A 5,683-nucleotide genomic window follows, 5' to 3' on the forward strand; every position below is an offset into this window, starting at 1 on the left:
ATCAGAGTGGATCAATTCAAGAGGCATAGTGGAAACACGATGAGATGCACTATAAGATAATTGATGACTCTTTGCACGCTGGCAAGCATCACAAACCAACACAGTATTGTCTAACGACGAACAAGATAAACTATTTGCCCTAACAAGAGTTTGCACTATTTTATTTGTAGGATGACCTAAACGCTGATGCCATTGCGGATGTGGTCTTGGTGCTGGAGAGAGCATGGCGAAACGACGATGACGAAGCTCGACTAAAGGGAACTGGGTAGAGACCGCCCTCACTTCTACCGACAAGAAGAAGTTTCCCCGTGGCCTTGTCCTTAACACAGAAAAAGTCACGGTGAAATTCCACAAAGACATAATTATCGGAAACTAGACGATATACAGAAAGAAGATCTTTGTGGATGTTTGGAACATGCAGGATATTTTTCAAACGGAGGGAAGAACCGGCTAAAGTTGAATGACCAATGTGAGAAATTGACAAACCTGCACCATTGGCTACTTGCACATGATCCTTTCCGCCGTATCGTTCAGCCATGTGGAGGCGCTCGAGATGACTGGTCAGGTGGTCCGTCACCCCCGTGTCCATGTGCCAGTGGGAGTCATTGGAGCTGGTGGACGCCGAGTTGCCGGAGCGCTGACGTGGAGGCGCAAACTCAGGGTTGAAGCGGTTGCGGCAGTCGCTCGCCTCATGCCCCCAGTAGGTGCACAGCTGACATTGTGGCCGCTGCTTCTTGCGGCTGTTGCGGCCGTTGCCGCCGCCGTTGTACTGGCGGCGATCGCCCCCACCGTAATTGTCGTTGGAGCGGTTGTTGTTGCCGCCCCCACCGTAGTTGTTGCTGCCGCCGTTGTTCTGGCGGCGATCACCACCAGCGCCTTGACCGGTGCCGGGGCGCCCAGGGTTGTTGTCGTAGGGGCGCTGCTGCGACGGCTGGCCGGTGGCGGGGAAGGAGCCAGGGCGTGATACTGCGTTTGCAGAGGAGGACCAGTCATCGGTCTGGGTCTAACCCGCACAAAGAGACTCAAAACTGGGCACGTGCGAGTAGAAGTCCGCGAGAGAGTCAGCGCGGTTGTCGCGGATCATGGAGGCCACGAGGGGGTTGAAGTCGGAGCCCAACCCTGTGATCATGTAGTCGATGATCTCATCGTCCTTGAGAGGTGATCCGGCGGCGGCCATGGTGTCCGCCAGGACCTTGACCTTGTTCATGTACTCGCCGGCGGTCATGTCGTTCTTCCGCAGAGATTGAATCTGCCGACGGATGTGCCGAATATTGGCACGGTTCTGGGCGCCAAACATGGCGTGGACTGCTTCCCACACCGTGGCGGCCGTAGTCCTGCCGATCATCTGGCAGGCGATGTCTTCGTCCATGGACGAGAGGAGTAGCCCTAGGACACGCTGGTCCTGTGTCCACCACGTGGCGTAGGCGGGGTTTTCCACGTGACTGCAGCGTCACCAGTGCCTTCGACGATGGTCTTCGCCGGCGCAGCCGTAGTGCCATCGAGATAGCCGTGAAGTCCCGTCCCGGAGAGATTTGGGAGCGAGAGAGTGCACCACAACATGAAGTTGCTCCGATTGAGACGCGCTGCCGGTGGTGGAACGGAGGTGGTGACGGCGGCGGTGGTGGTGGCACTGGGCGGTGCGAGGAGAGGGCCAAGGGCCTTGGAGGTTTGAGCGGAGGAGCTCATGGCGGCGGTGGCGGCGACGACAGAGAGAGGGCCGAGATCGGCTCGGCTCTAATACAAAGTTTGAGAATAGGTTTAGGGTTTCATGGTGTGTCTCCACCACGTGATCAGCTTTATTTATATAGTCATCAACATGTTACAATACATGTATAATACACACCTATACAGACCGTATTTAACATGCTGGACATCTAAAACCTCTCTCGCCAACCAATATGGATCCTATCTATGGCATACATAGTTGTGTTGGATTTTTTCAAAGGCCCATAGAAACATTAAACCTCACTCTCGCCACCCATTATAATATACTACCTCCATTTTATAAAACAAGGGCATATATTTTGTAAATAGTTACTATACTAGTAAGCGTGCACGTGCAATGCACGTCTATTATTGTACAATAAAACGTTCTTGTGTTTTTCTCATATATGCCTCGTAAAAACAAGTCCTCTCCTTCTCCTTCCCTTTATTAAAAATCCTCGGTCCTCTTGCTTGACAATGGTCTGAGAATGAGTTTTTTACAAATAAAACTCTGTCTTCGAAGGGTAAATTTATTCAACACAATCATCCACATGTCCACAACAAAAATCAAATGGAGATAAATACTAACAAGTACTGGACAAAATTGGATAGGCCCAAGAGGAAAAAAAATTCATCAATTAAAATCATGTATTGTAAAGAAGAAACATATTAACGTTACATTCTAAAATCTGGAACCGAGGAATGCTTGCTCCGTCTTAACCTGAAATGTAAACACAACAACAATCAAAGGCATCTGCATCTGAAAAGTTCCAAAGAAAGGTACAGATCCTTAAAACCACCGTACTGTAGCATGCAACAACCTTTATTAACAGCAGGAAAAGGAAGCTCATATTTAAACCATGATAAAGGCGGGTATAGGTTCAACTTCTGATTTCAGGTAAAATAGCATCATTGTGAATGCTTACGTGGCAGCCAATAAAATCTCAGACAGATAAAATGGGCATCTCGAAATTACTACCAACGGTTTCATATGAAAATACATATCCATGTAGCAACAATTCATATAAATTTAAGAACTATCCTTTTTTAAGTACCACAAAATGTATGATGTAGACATCAATTTTACGACAACCAACTTATGAACTACTTTCTAAGAACTTAAATATGTACCTTCATTAATCGATGTCTCAAAACTAACTAAACAAACAATCTATTCAATCTTATAACAAAAGGTGCTATCAACAATTTGAAAAAAAAAATCTGATATATTAACTCGCATATCATTCGCTCATAGCTTTGGGACCGACCTATCTATTTTTGTTTGAAGTATTTGATCATGTGTTGTGTAATGCTTCTGAGCAATGATTGATAAGCTTATATGAGGAATTCTTACTCAAAGTGATCACACACGACATGATTGGTCATGCAAGGATGAACCATGAGTAAAAGAATTTTGACCTAATTTGAGTACAAACTTTCGAGAACAGATGAGACAAACTCAGCCATTTTTTACCATCTCCCTTAAGCTAAACATCATGTCGGAAGTGGCATATAAATATCAAAGCTTCATTATCATTTTACATAAACCATATTTAGGCATCTTGGATAAATTATTACCACTATCATGCGCCTACAAGAGATAAGATTCATGGTGAAAAAAGATATATACAAGCTCAGGGCATTCATGAACTTCCTGACGATAGGAATAAAAACCAACTACATCTAATCTTGCAAAGTAGGAAGATATCAGCAAGGACTTTTTAAAACTCAATGGGGCTGGTAAAATTAGGTGAAAGACTTTGTATTCAGTACATATCTAATGCTCTTATTGTTTAAGTGTTGAAATGAATAAATGAAATCGACAATAAGGCATAATTGTTATATAAAAACCTCAAAACTGGATTTATGCATGAAACTAAATGATGCTATAAGCCTGAAACCTGAGTCATTATATACAATAAGTAGTAGACTCCGAGGCAACCACGGCTTACCCATGCATATGGTCGACAACGGCACCGGTGCAAATGAGATAATTACCTATACAATGTCGGTGTAATCCAAGTTAATCCTTGAGATTAGCAATTTACTGAAAATGTGTAATTTCGTAGAATCTTCTGCCTAGTCAGTTGACGGAGAAACCAGACTACAAATCATGATTAAAAATGACCAGATGTTGATTAACACGTACCATATATACACTCTCTGAGGCTTAATTAAATCTGCCCTTGGATTGCATTTGTCTTGTAGAACATAATACCTAATTGTATAAAAGGACAATCGACCAATCTCATGAATGACCATTACAAAATGAACATCTCCAGATATCAGCTGCATCAAGTCTGTATCTATTAAACCAGTGACAACTCTGCAATACTTTCCCTTTAAGGTAACCACTAATATCATCGGCTTGCATAATCTCAGTTTGCCATTTATAAAAAGATAAAATATCGTCAGAACTGTACCAAAAGTAGTCCGGAAATTTCAAAATTTCATACTATTGAAAGGAACTATTGTGTACTCCGTGAATCATGTGCACTTTGTATGACCCCAGCAGCCGCCTCCGGAACTCTTGTTGCTTTATGCCTTTCTCTGTCTAAAACCTATCATGGTGATGCATAAATTAGGAAAGCATTGTAAATAAAATGCAAATATTACTCCATCCCATGGTATGGGAAGATGTCCTCATGGGTGGTGGGACGTACGGATCTCAGATGGCGCCGTCAGTCTAAAGGCGGAGAGGAACTCGCGAATGGCGTCATCAGCGAGGAGGATGGCGGTGGCATGGGCGCAGCTGGCTGCGATTCACGGGCGGGGCAGGGAAACGCAGGCAGACGGCGGCGCAGCGGACGCGGGAAGGCATGGAGGCGGCGGCGTAGTGCTCCAAGGACAGATGGATGGCGACGTGGAGCCGTGGTGCAGCGGACGCGGGCAGGCATGCATGCGGCGGCGTAGTGCTCCAAGGGCAGTCGGGTGCGGAGGTGCAGCGGACGCGGGCAGCCGGGCATGTGGGCGTGGAGGCGGCGGCTAAGCATCGCCAGGGGTAGGAGGCAGGCGAGATCCTTTGTTTTCAGTTTTTCTTGTGCGTGGATGATGCTGGATGGATAGAAAAGACCACATAATTTTCGGGCGGAGAGGTGGGGAGAACAAACGAATCTGAACCATTTGATACATCTGAATGTACGGTGGAGATGCTATTTTCCTGGGAAGTTTGCTCTTTTATAAGTAGTGGAGATGGAGATAAGGTTTGACTAATTAAATAATAAGAATATAAACATCTAAAATATTTAGTCAATACACTATGAAAATATATTATGTGATCTATGATCTATCTATTGATATTGATTTGGTATCATAGATGTTCATGTCATCTATGAAAATAGCTAAAATTACGAGATATTAACTTTTGACTAAAATATATTTCTTGTTTTATGAAATAGATATAGTATAGAAATGGACCCCTAGCGGCACTCCTCCCACCTCACCTCTCTTCCGATCATATACACCTAGCCTCGCCACGAAGATGTCATGTAGGCTCAAGTCATGCATGATACCTCAGGTGGATACCGTCTTCCTCGCCCGGACTAAGCCATGCTGAAATCCTCCACGAGTGTTGTTGATCAGTCAACATGTTCTTCATCCTCTCTTCTCTTAACTGCGTGTTTTTTCTTCTTTTGCTCATCCTCACAACCAATTGCATATCTCTCTTTGGATACACCATGAAGAGGATAATGTGCAAAACGACGAGTTTATCAATACCATCCCCACAATGAAGTAAAACAATTCCTACACAAAGTGTGGCATCTTCTTCACTCGCGAAGAAGTGTTATTTTGGCAGATTAGTGTCTGTTGAACAGCAGGAGCCTCAAAGCATCCCCTCCCCCCCATCAAAAAGTATATTGTGGTTTGAATGAATAAAATTTTAGCACGAATTTTGCCATGTTAGGTTATACATACCCCAACACCAATCATTGCAGGGCTAGAGTATACCTATCTCATTACGTATATGGACCACATTTGA

The 5,683-nt window shown here is 44.6% G+C and overlaps 1 non-coding gene across 1 annotated transcript; it reads right to left on the bottom strand.

Moving 5' to 3' along the window:
* Positions 1–1,020: 1,020 nt before the first annotated feature.
* On the bottom strand, positions 1,021–1,159 carry LOC124704951. Its single transcript, XR_007003810.1, has one exon. It is a non-coding gene; the product is annotated as a small nucleolar RNA Z247 (small nucleolar RNA).
* Positions 1,160–5,683: the final 4,524 nt, after the last annotated feature.

The sequence above is a fragment of the Lolium rigidum genome, chromosome 3 (genome assembly GCF_022539505.1).
Source record: "Lolium rigidum isolate FL_2022 chromosome 3, APGP_CSIRO_Lrig_0.1, whole genome shotgun sequence".
Classification (NCBI taxonomy): domain Eukaryota; kingdom Viridiplantae; phylum Streptophyta; class Magnoliopsida; order Poales; family Poaceae; genus Lolium; species Lolium rigidum.